Raw genomic sequence first — 17173 nt, 5'->3', positions numbered from 1 at the left:
GGACTGTTTGCAGGCTGATTTCTCATTTCTGCAATCATTAGGTTTGTAACAAAAAGAGTAAATAGATTAAAAAAAAAATCCCAACTGATGCCTTAGTGCTGTGTGACTTAAATAGGGAAATCATTGCTATAAACTGCCACCAGAAGAACTCTGCATACATCTGCTGCTGGTCTGCATGGTATCTCATCCAGTGACTGTATGTGTACATATGTATGTGGAAGGAATCTTTGGGACTCTTCTAAATTCTTGCAAGTACTTTCTGAAATGGAAGATGCAGAATCTTCTGGTTGTAATGACCAGGCATACCAAGAAAAATAGAAGTATATTAATAATAGAAAATGCGTAATGCAAATAGATATCTAATTTATTAATATTTAAAGGTCATAGGGAGAGTCATCTTGTTTTACTCACTTATTATTCTCCTTCATCCAAGGAAATGACACAGTAGATGCCCTGTGAGCTAGTTTCCCCCACACTCATAAGAAAAAAGGTCAATGGACAGAGATATGTATTTATCAAGACACAGAGACATTGAAAAGCTGTCAGGAACCATGACTGCAAGGCATCAGATCATTCACCTTTCCCCCTGGTCAAGACTTACCACAAAGAGGACATACAGATGGATTTTTGTTTTCTTGTTTTTCAGAGGAAGTGGATTTGCCTAGAAAAAGCCTTTGTGCTTTTAGTCATCAGGCCCTCGTGATTGCAGGGACCACTTGGTGGATGTGCCTCCTGGAGTGGTGGTCCTCCTGGACAAATCCCCCGGCCCAGAATGGTCCCCTGTGCTTTCCCCATGCCCTTGGCTCCCAGTGGCACTGGCGCACCAAGGCGGGGTCCCGGGGCTCTGCAGAGGGGGCTCTGGCCCCAGCACGTCCTGCTCCCCAGAAGGCAAGCTGGTGATTGCAGGGAACAGAAACAGCTGTCCAAAACTGCCAGCTCTGCCAGGCTGATGGCAAAGGAATTCCTTCAAATAAGGGAAATTGATATGTTGATATGTTGCATTTTTAAAATGGCCTGTGATGTTACATGATAAGCTGTTTTAGGGCTTGTAGGTCATTAGCTCAGTGCATCTGAAAAAAATAATATCTGAAGACAGACTTCTAAAGGATTCACTTTAAATAGCTTATTCTGTGAGAATGAAAAAACATCAAACCAAAACTATCGCTGAACACTGATTCCTGTTTCTTTCACACTGCAGAAGTGTCAGTGTGCAAGATGGAAAATCAAGCCCACTGGGACAGGACATATTTTGAATCTGTGTTTTTTTGCAAGATGGAAGAAAACAAAGCAGCTGCCCACAAGGTTTCATCTTGCTCTGAGTCCCATGGCAACTCCACCAGTGAAGAGGGGAGATGAATTTTGCCCATTGCTTAGCAGTACCTTGCAAAGTATACATGGAGGTATCAGTCATCTTCTTGGTCTAAATACTATTGAAATTTAGCCACCTTTTGGATGGCCCACCTTATATATTTTTTTACTTTCTTTCTTCTTTTTCCTTCAAAATTTAAAAGGAACTTTGATTTTTTATTGTTTACATTCAATATTTATCTCCATTAAGATAGTATTGATATAATTTTGCATGCATGTTGTTCTAAAGTCACTGAAACCAGTGGTAAAGAGTACTGAAGAACATTGTTTGCCATGAATCTGAAAATTTATAAACATTAATATATTTGTTTAATATAAGAAAATGAATAGGCAGGACAGATTTTGTTGCACAGTTCTGAAATTTGGCTCTTTGTCTAATGCCAATGTAAAAAATAAGTGGGTTTTAAGCTATGCAAAGTTTAAACTATCCAGCATCTTTGTCACTTATTTCACGTCAAGTGGACATAGAATGTAGCGATTGTGATAAGGAGGCTTTTCACATCCATTTCTACCAGTAGTAACCCAAGACACAGAGGGGGGTAAAGAACAAGGGTCATATTTATAATATGGAATGCTACAAAATGTATCTCTTCAAGTTTTCAGCTGAACTGAGATATTTATCTTAACAAGATCTAATTAGACCTAATTTCCATAGCATATCAATTATTTTCCTCATTAGAGTAGCTAATGCCATGTTCAGATATCATGGCAATCAAGCTTGCGATTTCTGGAAAAACTGGTTAGAAGGCTTAGTATTAAGTGTGTTTCCAACTGTGAAATTTATCCTTCTGAGCAATGCCTCCCAGTTTACTCACTTTGTTCCAGGATTCTCTGCAGCATATGGCCACTGGAACCCATTAAATAACACAAAGTAAGACAGGCAGCGATGAGTCAAAAATAGCTGCACTAGTGAATCGCCTTTCAAAATTCTGTCTCTAACAAGAAAAATAATGAAGAATAAGACATGCAATTAGAAGAAATTAAGGTCAATTTTCAAGCCGGGTTGCCTACATGGTGGTTTCAAAATCCACGTTAGGAACCTCAAATAAAAGCAGTCTGATTGAACACCTGCAGCTCTTGGCAATGCACTCGTGTATATAAGGCAGCCAGGCAATTCTTGCACTCAGAGTGTCTACCTCTTGATTTTATTTTCCCCAGTTCCTAAACATTCTAAAACTGGGTTCTAATCACTAGGTTTAACATGTTCCTTTTTCCTCCTAAGGAAGATACCCACTGCTTCCAGTGCAGGGCCATATGTGTGCCATATACTTGTTGGACAAGTCCCATTCACTCAGCGTGAGAGTGAAGGCACTTTTTTCATTACAGGAGCTTGTTGCATTGTATTTGGCCAAATGCGTTGTCACAATACACTTGGATTCCTTGCATCCAGCCTGAGTAATCTAGAAGTTTGGTGCCCGCTCTAAGGTTTTTTTCTAGAGGTTTTGTTACAGAGGTCAGTATGTCTGCAAGGAGATTTCTCTTCTAGAGTGGCTGCCTGAGGTATTGAGATTATTTGTTCTTTGGAGGGACCCAGATCCCACAGCTGAAGCACCTCCTTCCAAGGGAGCTACAACAGTCAAGCTGAATCTCACCTCAGTGTTTCCATGGCTGGTGTCTCCTATCCCAGATGAGACACACAGCATTTTGCTAATATGAAAGGCAAAGGTAGACATCTCTGCTGCTATAAGAATATTACACTAGCAGTGGATCTGAGCTCAATGTATGGGTGTACTGACATGCTTCATGGCTGAGGGCAGCTTCCATTTGCAGCTACACCTTAACCAACGATTTATTTATTTCCTCTCATTTAAAATATGTCTAGTGCTCTCAATGGGTATGCTTTGAATGAGATATATGCAAGTTTCTGAATAAAGGGAATTCTATACTTGATGCATTTTCATAGAATCACAGAATGGTTTTGAAGCTTTGTTATTATACTTATTATTTGGTTATGTTTGTATCCAGCTCCCTTCATTCGCAAATAAAAATATGCTTCATCTGGCTGTCCAAATAATATATTCAAACAAAGTATACCAGAAAATAAACAACTGTGCTCTTCTGACCTGTGTTATGAACAATAAAAAGTTACCTAAAGGTCCAGAGAAGGTACATGCTGTGTTTTTCCCCTTATATCTAAGCATGTCTATGAATTTAATAGGCATATTCAGGTATTGTGCAGATAGGAATCCAGCCACATTTCTACTAATTGATTTGAAATTATATGGACAGTAACGGTGCCAGAAGACAATTTAGTTTGCTCTTTCATACTGAGATGAAGTTGTTTGGTTTTCTTAAAAGAAATAAAACTGATAATTGTCACTACAGTAAGTAAATATGTCTGAATACATGCAGAAAGCAGATCTATTGGGTAAGAAGGTTACAGAATCTCATTTTGTGGTCCATCTGCTCCCTCTTTGCTTCCCAAGCCAACAGACACTAATCTGGGATGAACAAACTGACAGGACATGGGGGAGGAGTAGATGGTCATGATTCCTGTATGTTTCAGCTTTTTGATATATATTCTCATGCCATTGTGATATAATAGAAGGAAAATAATGCAGTGGAGTCAGGGGGACAATTGCAACAATTATGCATTGCAGCAGCATTTTACTGCTCAAGATTTTCTCACATATTCAGTTCAATTTACAAGTTTTACCACTGAGATCTGAGCATACAAAATTAGTGTTTGAGGGGAAAAAGATGCATTTCTGGAAAAGATTGTTAAGCAGATCATAAGCTGAAATAAACAGTAAAATTATCAGATTGAGTTAAGAAAAGTGTTCAGAGTTCTCCTGCTGGATTTTTTCCCTAATTTGGATCGATGTTGATGGTCTTGGAGAAAATGTGAACATCATCCTAGTAAAAATTTCTAGTAGCCATAGCATGAAATAAAAGTGGTTCAAGAGGATGAGAATTAAATAAAGAAGTGATAGGGATAAAATCAAACTTCCAAGCCATGGACCATGAGTGCAAAAAACAAAGCCGAAGTGGCAGTGTGGCTAATGAGGAATGAAAATGAGAGAGGGATGTGCTTTATGACTGTGCAGTAATCAAAAAAAGGGCCAATGGAGCTGTATCATGTCATCTCCATCTCTATACAGCTCAGCAACAACAGTGCTGCCAGTTTTACTTCTAGTTCTGGTCACTTTGTCATCAGAAAGACCATAATGAATAGAAATAAATTTCTACGGAAGCAAAATGGAGCAAAGTGAAGAAAAGAGATTAAAAAAGATAAATATGTATTGTTTGGTTTAACTATATTCAAGATGCAAGGCATGCACAAATAATTCAAGTGTTTGAATGCTTCATGAGAATGGGTAAGTTCTTGAACATAACAAAAGAGAAGCACCAATATAATTTTGGATAAGAACTATGAAGAAGTTACAAAAAACAAAGCTGTTGTCAGCAGGGAAGTATGCCTAATGATTAAAGCACCTAATCCAAGACTTAAAAATAATTTCGACCACAAGATGTGAAGCACTGATGCAACATAAGGTCCCTCTGCCAGGTGAAGGCTGTTCAAAATTTCTAAAAGGGTAACTTTGACCCAGATCAGAGGCTGTGGGTGTGCACAAAAATGACTTGACTTCCCTCAGCTAACCATGGATTTCATATGGATTCCTTCTTATTCCCCGTCCATTCCCACCCTTCCAAAGCCACCTGGCTGTCCCTTGGATATGGTTACCCTCCTTTATATGCAGGGCCATGATGATTCATGAGAGTAGCTTAACTTTGATGCATGAGCCAAGATGCACATTTGTCAGTCTAGAATAGCATGGATCCAAGTCACATCCTCTGGTCTGTGTGATGCCTTCAAATGGTCAGAGTTATCACCAAAAAGTCAGCCTAAGCTCTATCTTCTCACTCTCTTGTATTTTGGAAACTGCTCTTGATGCATTCATCTTTCACAGAGGCTGTCAAAAATTCTCTGTTCCCAGGAGAAGGCACAGGCCCTGACACAGGACCTAAACTTTTCATGGCCTAAGGACTTTGTCCTTACAGGCTTACTCACTAGAATTAATGGCTTTGAATCACATGATATTGATTATGTAAGAGACAAGAATTTTACACAGCAAAGCTTATACATAATTACAGTTCTTCCTCTGAACTTCATCTAATGCTTCAGGATTTATAAAAATCAAACTTAAACTTGAGATAACAAAATAGATTCCCAGCACAGCAAGCTTTTCCAGACAAACCTGCCCAGAACTCTTTTCTTATGGTTTAATGTACTGCAGGCACAGTATGCAATCACAGAATAAGCATACGCTTGGCATGAGTCAAGATGTGCATTTGTCAGCTTAGAATAGCATGGGTCCAAGTCACATCCACTGGTCTGTGTGATGCCTTCAAATTGTCAGACCCATCACCAAAAAGTCAGTCTAAGCTCTTCTCACTATCTTGTATTTTGGAAGCTGGTCTTGATGCATTTTTCTTTCACAGAGTCTGTCAAAAATTCTGTGCTCCCAAGAGTAAGAAGAAAACAACTTTCTCCTTCTACCTACACTGGATGAGAGATCCTTGGAACAAGTGGCAGGCCCTTTGTGATTAATAGTCCTTGACTGGATTATTTAATGAATATACTCTTGCTTTTTGACTGATGTTTATTGCCATACTATCGAAAGGAAAATGAGTCTAACTATTCATTGCGTGAAACAGAGCTGCTTTTTGATTTGCTTGGAACGTGCCACTTGGTAATTTTTCTTGTTTGAAGCATCTTGGCATCTGCAGCCAAAGGCAGACAACTCAAGGACACAGCTGGTCCTACAGGCTCTAGAGAAACCCTGGGAACAAAACCAGAGCTGCAGAGTTGAGAGAAGACTCCACAGAGTGAACGTGCAAAATCAGACTTGGCAGAGAAAGCCACCACAAGTGTGGAGCACAACCAGGCTTCAGTGAGTGCCTCAGTGGAAAACGTAAGGGCCTTCGTCCAAAACATGAGTAGCAGAGGTCAGCTAATGAATAATACAGCAACAACACTTTCTCCTCATCTAAATCCCGTATCCAGCCTTTAGATGCCATCTCTTGATGCAGCTGGAAAGCCAATGCAAGCGAAGAATACTTTGACAACTCGTGCGTCCATCACCTGTGGGAAGAGAGGGCCAACAGCTCTGCTGGCTTTCACTCACAGTCACGGATGTTTGGTAGTGTAGCAGAGAAAGTTGTGCAATCACCAGCTTCCAGGTAGCCATGGCAGTGGTTCTGTTCCCTCTTTGCAAGGGAGTTCATAAGCTATGTATGTGGTTCTTCTCATCCTGCAGCTCTTGCACTGCTGCTAAGTCTTCACTGTGGCTGCTGGGCCCCCTGCCTCTCCCTCTCCTGCAGGATAGATAGTGAGGTGCTCTGTAATTCCAGATCCACCTGCAGTCTGGCTCTCCCTGTGCATGGTCTGGATGGCACAGGAGATGGTACTGTGCCTGGAGACTCCAAGCACAGCTCTGATCTCCCTTACCGGGTCTTTGTTTTCTCCCAGCATATACTTCTGTATTGTGTGAGCTGCTGAAAATCAAACAGCATCCTGGAAATGGCACAGTTTCTGTGGCAGGTTAGCTGATGTGGTGGCTAGTGCCCCACACTGCAGAGGGTGGGAAAGCCAAATGCAACAGGGCTGTGCACCAGACCTATGTCCAAAAAGAAGGGAGCCAGACCAGTCAAAATTACATAGGTGGGCAGGTTGAAGGACCTAAGTAATCCACCCCAACTGAGCAGACCTACATAGAACTGCTGCCAACCATACATGTAAGAGAAACCACTTGTTGATGTAAAATACACCCTGAACAGAGTTATAAACAGAATTAACATGAAAATATGGATGTTCAGATGAATGAATTAAAAGCAATGACAACTTTGATTGGTTCATAAAATATGCAATTAATTTTTTTCTGCAGAAAAATCAAAACACACAATTTGTAAAGAAGAACCCAATTCACCCTATATGTTTTAGGTCCAATTTATTTAGCAAAAAACAAATGAAAGAGATTTAAAGGAATCTTTGCACAAGTGTTGAAGAAGAATCCAGCCCCCTTGACTGCACATCATGCAGGGCTGTCCTCTGTCTGGCAGCAAACTCCCACCCTTTCCACCAAAATAACATTTGCTTACTAGTCTCTCTCCAAAAGGTGTAAATGGGCTCTTGTTTGAGCTCATCACAGATTCAGCTATATTCTTTTATCTCCAGTAATCTGGAGATTTTTTTCCCTGCAGATAGTTTCTGTGTTCCATTCGCTGCTATTTGCTAGAGAAAGACTCTTGGGCTTTTTGCCCTTTGTATTTCCTCTCTTCTTTCATGTGGAGAAGACTGCCAACGTGGGATTTGCAAACTGCTGCCAATATGGGATTTGTGCTGCTGCGGCTGCCAATCTTTAATTTAGCATATGTATAAAGCTAATTTTTGGACACGATGCTAGTGCCTGGCATCTCTGCAGGAGTCAGCCAGGTTGTAATGTTTGTATTGTACTGCACTATAAAAAAAACAATAAAAAGAAAATATAAAGGAAAAAGCCTTTTATCTCTAGCTTTATAGCTACAGATATGGTCTAAATACTTGCATTCTCCCTCTGCATCTAAAATTCGCTTCCTCCTTTCTGTGCCATAGCCATTTCGTTTCTTTTAGATTTGCAGTTTGTGTTGCCTCTATTAGAAGCCAATGATAGGCTCCTGCTCCCCACTGAGAATATCTTCATATTAAAATGTATAAATTCAACTCTTTAGAGGGAGAAAAAAAGACTAGTTTCCCTTTAATTATATTTAAAATACACAGTCACATGTGAGAAGAAATATTTTCTCTTAAAAAAAAAAGTTAATACAGAGAATCAGAGAAAAAAAATTATCATTCAGGAAACATCTTTTTTATGGAAAACATAAGCTTGACTACTCTTCCTTGGCAAGGGCATCTACAGTTTGAGAGGATGTTCCTGCAGTGAATTCTCTAAAATAGGGCAGTGCCATTCTGGCCACTCAGTGGGAGTGTGAGTGAGCCAAACTCCAGCTCCAGAAGCCCCCATTTGGAGGACCCCATGCAGCTGCAGGGAGCTCCTTGGCCAGGCCTGGAAGCAGGCAAAGGGAAAGCTTCTGGGGAAGCCATGGCCAAAGGATGGGCTGAGGGAAGCAGTTTCATGCTGGCCCATGATGGTGGCTATAGCAGGACAAAGGCTGTGATAGAACCACTGCTCCTAGATGGATTTATAGGAAGACCTGAATTCATAGGAAGAGCCTTCAGTGACAGTTCACAGTTCTTTCATATGGAGAGAATCACTTAAACCTTTACCTAAACTTATTCCAGCCCTTGTACTCGAAGGATAAGTGTTCACCAGAAGATGTTTGGTATGAAGGAAATGCCAGTGAATGGGCTGTGGTTTGGAAAACCTAGCAGACCACAATAGTGGCAAACTGAGCTAGACTTAAAGTAGAGCCCAGTGACTGCATACAATCTGAGCATCTTTCCCCAAATGCAGGGGAAAAGATCACCAGACAAACACAGAGAAATATGAGGATTTTGTAAATCTGCTTTTTACAAATATTTAGTATACCCGCAGGCTATTTTCATTTTTTCTTCTGTTATCAACAGAGATTTTTGCAGTTTCTTTTCTAACTAGAGATCCCAGATGAAGGAAAAGGAAATTGCTCTATCATGGCATCACTTTTTCATTTTAATTATTGTGATTTAAATTACCCCATCTACGGAAGCCCACATTAGAGTGTTGACTACCCAGTAATAGAAGGTAGTTTTTCCGCACGGCTAGACTGGTATTTTCTAAGAAGGAGATCTGCTAGCTTGCCTACTTTCACAGCAGCAGTGCCATGGGCTGTAATGAGACAGGATTATTGTTGCAACTGTTCTTGAAGGCCTCTCTCCCCAGGCAGCCAAAGAATGACTGAGTCACGCAGGTGATGCATTCGCTGTAACGAGAGGGACAAAACCCTGAAATCCACATCCTGAATAATCCCCCACAAACCCATGCCTCTGGAGGAGGGTATGGGAGGGAGTGAGAACAAAACCACTGATGCCAGGAAAAAAACAAACAACCCAAACTGCTTATTTTAAATAAATAAATAAAAGGGGGGTGGTGTTTTCTAATACCAATATGCCCTGCACAGTCATGCAGAAAAATCAGAGTTTGATTTCTAATCGCAGCCTCTCGTTCCCCGGGCTGGCAGGAAGCACACATGGGGTGGAAGGAGGTGCCGTGCATCACTCAGCAGCAGCCCCTCTGGCTGCCAAATGAAAGGGGTTGACAGGCTCTTGTGGGAGACCCATCCAGCCTGCCTTGGCTGGAAGGATGATGGCCTTGGCACACAGCACCACACCACGGGAGAGGATTTTTTTCTGGCTTTATAAACGACATCCTTGAGGCCCTGTGTTGCTGCCAGCTTCTTCTGCCCAGTGCAGGACTGTCTAGGACTCCCTCTGGGGCTCATCCGCCGGCTGGAGAAGCTGTTATTGAGAAACACAGGATACCCTCTCGCAGAGTGTGCCGAGCTGGACCACCCTCGCTGAGCTTCCCACACCTGCTGGCAGGGAGACCGAGCACTGGCGCTGGGAATGGCCACAAGAATAGTGCCATTGATAGAAGCACAAATGTAGAGCAATTATTTATCTTGTGCTAGGAGTGTGTGAGGTGGCGATAGTGCAGAGCCCTCTGTAAGTTAGAAATTTGCTCTATTCCCAGAGCACTGGTGCATCAAGGAAACTCTACTGGGAGACACCTCAGAGAGACAGAAAGGATTAGCACTCCGAATGCCAGGATGGTGTCACCAATGTTGTGCTCACAATCGCAGCCATGCTCTGACTCCCCCACACTCTTCTGTCATGGGGGCAGCAGAAGGAAATGCTGTTATCTTTTTAGAGTCAAGCACTGCCACTGAAAGTCATGAGACATATACTATTTTATAGATCTCCATGAAGCTTCAGGACTACGACACAAAACTTAACTTCCAATCTGTAGTGGAGAAAGGAGGGGGATTTCTGTACTTTTGCCTTGCTTTGCAGGCTCCTGCACTGGGTAGCAGCTCTGGGGAGCTGTTCCTGGTGACTAAGGTCTTATTTCCATCATGAGTACCTGCTGTGGTTTAGATCAATCATTTAATTTCAGAGTACATAGGGCTGCCCTCTGCTATGTGCCAGTTGCATCTGAAGCAAAGCAAGCAGTTAAGGATACTTCAGGCCCATCTACCAGGATAAAACCTACCATTTGTTTCGCTTGTGTCTGGCCCTTCTCTTCTGATTAAATTCCATGATTAATTAGGCTTGCCTGATGCAGGCAGAGCCCAATCACCCAGTTCTCCCTAACAAGGTATCAAAAGCTCATGCAAGTACTGCTCGTTCCCAAGACAAAGATTTTATTCCTGGTCTGCAAGCACTGGTCACTATCTGTTTTTGACCAGCCACTGGTGACTTTGCTAAACCTGCCAGAGAAAGGGCTGTTATCAAGTATTGTTTCTGCCAGAGAATTGCAAACCTTGGCAGTACCAAACAGGAATAAATCTGAACCAAGGGGAAAGTATTTAAACTGCATGCTGTATCATGAAACCTACTCAGACACAAAACCCAATTTAACTCAAACAACAATAAAAAGCTTTTCGTGAGATCTTGGTATGACTTCATCATTGACCTGCTGATTCACCATTCAGTTAGGCAAAGGATTCATATGACACTAGTCTTCCCCAATCATGTGAGAAGGGTACCAAATAAAAAGGACTCACTGGTGTGAAACATGAAATTATCCTCTCACATTTCATCTGTCAATTATTTCACACCAGCAGACAAGGAAAACAGATGTAACGAACAGCTCATCATTCAAAACAATCACCCCCTAAACCAAATCCCTTGCAAAACATATTCAGGGAAGATCAGCAATGGTTGGATTTACACACAATGTGAACTGAGTTCACTGGCCAGTTTTCCATGTTGCGCCAAACCAGTCCAGCTGTACCCCACACCTCTGAGGGTCCAGAGGTCCTGCTCCCAACATGTGACCCCTCACTGTACAATACCATGTCCAAAACCTACTCTGAATAGAAGTGCAATGCCTTGATGTCACTCACTTGATAATCTGGGCACCCACCTCTCCCATCATACCAGTGCTGAAAAATCTGTGCAGGGCAATAAAATAAGGACAATAAAATATATAGGAGAATAACAGCGTTGTGTCCAAGGTAGATCACAGTCAACAGTGAAAGTGAGGAAACACAAATGTTAAAGCTTCACTTCAAAAAAGACTGATGTCCCCCAGAATATTCCAAATTTAAGAGACAGCCAGACACCCTATGTCTTTCCACCTATTTTTCAAGTCTTTCCTTTTACCTTTGCCATCCTACTCACATCTGACTTCAGGACTGCCAAAGCCTGAACACTGCTGACTGTATCTCTGTGTAAGAAATACCTTGGCAATTGCACGATGAGATAAATATCACTGCAGATTCCTATTTAAACATGTGTTACTATGACTTAAAGGAGAAGAAAAGAGAGAATTTTTTATTTCTCATACTATGGTACAAACAACCACTACCTTTTACATATAACCCTTTGCTGATGTAAATACTAGAAATGAATGCTATGTGGTCAACAGAGCACTGCTGAAGCACAGGCAGTCACACAAGAGTGACGTTTCCCACCTAATTGCACAAACATGCCAACAAACCGCGGCACCTCGGTGGTCTGGTTCCTCACTGATATTTCAGTTGTTCAGCTGCCGCAGCCACGGACGCAGCGAATTTTGAATTGAACACTACTGCTCGGTGATGCTGACACTCGCAGTCAAGCATATCTTGATGAAATTAGAGATGCAGAAAATATTTTTTGACAGAGTGCACAAGCAAAACAGCCAGAAGTGCAGCGAGTTTGGTGTGAATGGCTCGTGCAGAGAGAGAGACCGGGGAGATGTTGAAAATTGGAATCTCTGATTTTGGCAGGAAGAGGCGAATTTTATTAGCAATCTATGCTGCAAACATAACTTTCTGACTATTAACAGTTTTTAGTTGCCAAAAGAAAACCACCATTTTTAATTGCTTCTCAGCTCTTACACTTTACAATGGAAAAAGAAAAAAGAGGAAGGCAAGAAACTTACATCTCCATTATGTAAAATATCAGACCAGTGGAGAATACAGCAGCATTCCAGTTTAACAAAATATTCACAAATATGAACACTTTACAACCTTCTGCCCAAACCTGTAATTCTACGACAAATTAGCACACACATATTAAAAATATGCAGGAAAGTTTTGCAAAGCATCATAGACTATATAGGAATTAGTAAAATAAGGTCGGTTATTCATATTGTTGCTACCCCCTAGCATGCAATGTCGTAAAAAGTCTAAGGGCATTTTGTTTCCTTGAAGAAACAGGATTTTCCTTTGAGTTTAACAGAATGGAAACTTTAAATTAATGCAAGAGACAGCAGGATTAATTCCAACCTGTAAAGCTCCAAACCCCACCTGTTTCAGTGTATTTCGTCCTAGTCTAAGAAGGAAAATACAGCCTTTCTGGCTCTGCAAGTGCCACTGTGATCTCTGAGCAGAGAAAATTGCTATGAAACAATACTTTAATTATCTTTGACTTAGAGGTTTGGATGGGCTGAATGAGACTTTTAAAGTAGCATGTCTAAACTTCATTGAAAAGATCCTCAGCTTTTTAGAAGGTCCTCAAAAGTTCACTAAGACACAGCTTGTGAAAATTAGTAGCTAGCTCCTTTCCAGAGAAAGGCTGGCAAGCTCAACTGGGAAATACCCTTTAGTCAGAGCAGAGAGAGTGGCCCTTGGGGAAGGCCCAGATAGACTTGGTTCCCATGGGCAACTACTTTGCCCAGCCAGAAACACACAGCTTTCCACTAAAACCAAACCAGCTGCTCCCAACCACAAGGCTGTGTAGCAAAAAATTGCAAAGATGTCTTTATCCAGTGCTCTGAACATACTGGCTGAGGTGCCCACACACATGAGCTTTCCAGTTGCCTAAGAAAACACTAACTGACTGCTCTATGAGATGAGTGGGGACTTTTCCTACCCTGCATTGCTAGAACATGGACAGCATATGTACTATCTTGCACAAGACAGGGTCTTGAAAATGAAATACAAATTGTCCTACATGTCCTTACTGGAGCCATAGATGTTGGAGGGAAGATAATGCAGAGCTGAGCAGTGCCTGGTGTGTGCAATGGTTTGGAACCCATGCTGATGACAAAGCTAAAGGAGCAACACTGTGAGAGATGTGTTCCACAAGGAGCTTCCTGGACTACATACAGCCTGCCAGCTAAAGCACACAGCTGCTGATGGCCACACTTTCTCTTTTGTCTCAGTGGCTGGGCACAGCCAAGCATGTGTGACAGTGGAGTGTGGTAAGCAGGCTCACCCTGAGACCTCTTGGATCCCTGGATGTTGCCTACAGCACTGCTACAGGTTCAGGTGACAGAGATGAGCAGGAAGCACCCCATCCTCACAAAGCCTCTGGTAGGACCCAGCCCAAGGGCAGACCTGAAGTTCCTGTGACCAGATCTAGCTCAGCTCCTGCGTGCAGTCTGGGTTCCCAGAGCGAGCACAGAGGAGCAAGGGGACAACAAAACCCAATCTTTCCTTCGTCCTGTGAGATGGCAGAGGGGCCTCTGCATGTGTGTGCTTGCAGCTTGAAGCCAGGCTCTGGGAAATGCAGCAACCATGGCAGCCTGAGCACGGTGTGCCCCGCCAGGCGCCCGCTGGGCTCTGCACCCACCCCTACTGCTAGCCCCCTCGCAGTGCAACAATCTACCCCTGAATAAATTAGCAATAATTGGAAATCCACTTCACTGGACCTTACGCAGCATGACTAATGTGACTCACTTTTTAGCTCTGCTCCTTTTGTGTGACTACCCAGCAAAGAGGTTGCCTTAGAAAAGAGAAGAACCGGTAAACTTTATGCTACGGAAAAAGAAATTACAGTCTCTGAAGAGTGATACAAAGGTTTAATGGGTGCTTTGGATGCACAAGAAGTGAGTGTGCTAAGAGTGCTGTGGGGCACAATGCTCCTACTGATGGCTTTTTGGCTTTGTATCCTTGTCTTTACCTTTCAGATGGTGCATGTTAATTTTGGTGGCATGGGGACAGGGCTCAGAGAAGTACATCTCTGCAACAAAGGCAGTACAAATCTGCAGAACACAAATAATTTTGAAGAAAAATTCCAGACTTATGCTGTTTGCTAGCAATGTTGTAAGGGCTGGATGGGCTGAGAGCTATCTGAATCTCAGCCTTTGTCTTTGCCTAGATCTCTAATGAGAATATGGTTAAGCCATTTTTACTCTTCCTTTATGGTAAAAATATATTAAAGGTTATTTAGAATGGTTAACACAGAGAAATTACAGCATAAAAATATTACATGCCAGAAAGGTAACTTTTAAGAAGCAAGAGTGCAAACACTGTTAATTCTGGAGTGTCACATTTTCTTTCATAACCCTATTCAAGCTCATTGTATCAACCTAATTGCCAGGCTATGTTTTTTCAAGAAAAATAAAATGAGGAGTGTTCAGCACATAAATGCCTCTGTAAGCCCTGTAATATAGCACAGCTACAACATTCAAACAATTTGGCAAACTCTGTGCACTCGCAGTAACTTGCAACCTGGTACATGAAGCAAGCACTGTGAATTACAATAAAGAATTTGCAACATAATCAGTGTGGGTTTATTAATGTTATATGCAAATGCCATGTTTAAATATTTATCTTTTGGTACCTGCCAACAGGTATTTTTCATTCTAGGGGGAGTACTTTTCTCTTGATTTATGCACATAATTCCTACTACGTGAACCCCAGATATGCATGCAGAAGGAGAGAGAAATGCATCCCTGTAGCTATAATTTTTTCTAAGACATTAGTGAGACAAGTGTTTCACAATTGCTGTGCAGGATCCTTAAGCAGAAATTGTGGTGCATGAAACAATCCAAATTTCCAAGGAAAAAATTATACCCTTTCATTCTCATAGCAGCATGTAACTAAGGTTTAGATGAGTGAACAGATGCATGCAAAAATCAGCCATGAGAATGGAAAACATTCATTTTCACAATCTGCTAAATCTGCTAGGTATGCATGAAACGAAGCCAAAGAGATCTCCAGCAGAACGCAATGTCACAGTCTTGGCACAACGGGGAACTCTCTCAGATGCTGCTTGTGCCAGCACTGGCACTTTTACTGTACAGCTGTGTTTAGAGAACACTAAAATACACTGGAAACTCAAAGAGTTAATGATACAACTGCTATTAAAATACATTCTCTCCACCTCCCACCTTTTCAGGAAATTAGATGTGATTTTCTTTCTTATTATTGCAGCTACTGCTTTACATGAAGTAACAAGTTCAGTAGTGAGATTTTTCCAAGTGTGTTTCCCTCTGCAACAATGCGAGTTCCTTATCAAACCTCTTAAATGAAAATCTGGTTTTGTCTTCACAGCACATACATGACCTTGGCTTAGTGATCTCATGCAATGCTGAAAAAACCCTCAAATTTTATATTATTTTTTATATTACCATTATTCTCAGATAGAGAAGAAATTAACATATAATTAGAATGAATAGATTAGATTGAATTAAAGAGCATAGCCAAATCATCTCTTAAATAGCAGGTTCTCAGAAATATGGCTTCTGACTTTTCAAGGGTGAATTAAATGTCTTACTCTGTTGAAATGCAGATCTTATAAATTTACTGTCACAGCTGGCGCCTGGCCTCCAAAAGCCTTACTCTCTAAAGCCCAAAGAAAGCAAATGCACCACCCTGTTTCATTTTAACATGTTGCAAAACAGGGCCGTGGGCAAAAAAGGATACATGGAAAAGCAGGAAGGGAGGAAGCTGTTTCTTGAGTGGCAGGCTTCCTCTGGCAGGTCCTTTGTGCCTCCTCTTGCTGTGGGCGTCTCAGGTCTTCCCATTCTTAAAGAAGGCATCTTCAGTGTCCTTCCCCTAAATGTTGTTGCTTGGAAGCACTTGGTTTTAGCAGCACCTTTAGGAAGAAGACCTTTTCTGGAAGTGACAAGGAGAGGTTTTCTGCAGAGGTTGTCTGGTCTCCTGATGGGATTCTTTGTTTTTGGAAATCTGGCAGCTTCACACAGAAGGGAAATTTCATAGTTATCTTTTGGTATCTTGGATCAATTCTAATGGCAAAAAGCATTAAAGGAACTTGTCACATGGCTTCTGGAATCACATGGAGAGTCAAGGATGTCTCCACATTCCAAGGCTGCTACTCAAGCACTGGCGTTTATATTTCTTGGCAAAAGCCGCATTTATGTACTCACTTGATTTCCAGAACAGGGTGAAAACCAGATGCCCTTCTTTGCACCATGCAGCTTACACCCTGAGATGTCTACATGAAAGATACTGTGATGATGGGGTTTATTTTAAGGAGGTGGTTGATTGGTAGCCTACAGTGTTGTACTTTTCATGCCACACTCTGGAAGGAAAAAAAAAAAACTATGAAAGGAGGTGTGCTTGCGCCAAGGCACTCTGTGAAGTATACCTTCCCTCTGATCTATGACCTGGAATCAGTCTCCAGAGGCAGGGAGGTAGATGCTGCCAGGATGGCCCTTGGACTGCTTACAAAACTCTGCTGGAGTCCTGACATGAGGAAGAGGAAAATGAAAGGAGTAGTTTAGAAAAAAAATACTTTTGTTTAGGCCAGATCTGTGACCTATAAAGCTGCCTCAAAAGGGATACACAGCCTCTATACTTCCTTCAGAGGCTCCATCAAAAGGAATGCCTGGAATCTGCAGCTCCGTGCAGTATGTTTCACTGTGTACTCCTTCCTTTTTTGTTATTCTCCAGAAGTGTGTATTACAATTTTGCACCTTCTTCATTTACC

General features: G+C 41.7%; 1 protein-coding gene and 1 long non-coding RNA gene across 7 annotated transcripts in view; one reads left to right on the top strand and one right to left on the bottom strand.

Moving 5' to 3' along the window:
* The window catches only part of LOC110470546 (uncharacterized), a 77640-nt gene extending 74167 nt beyond the window's left edge, over nt 1-3473 (top strand). For all 3 annotated transcript variants that reach the window (XR_014949342.1, XR_014949341.1, XR_014949340.1), the window contains one exon: nt 647-3473. This is a non-coding gene — a long non-coding RNA (uncharacterized LOC110470546). The remainder of the gene's footprint in view (nt 1-646) is intronic.
* The window catches only part of CLYBL (citramalyl-CoA lyase), a 164391-nt gene that overhangs the window by 42801 nt on the left and 104417 nt on the right, over nt 1-17173 (bottom strand). The window lies entirely within an intron of this gene.

This window comes from Lonchura striata, chromosome 1, assembly GCF_050655825.1.
Source record: "Lonchura striata isolate lonStrDom1 chromosome 1, ASM5065582v1, whole genome shotgun sequence".
NCBI lineage: Eukaryota > Metazoa > Chordata > Aves > Passeriformes > Estrildidae > Lonchura > Lonchura striata.
This window is presented reverse-complemented; position numbering and strand designations above follow the sequence as displayed.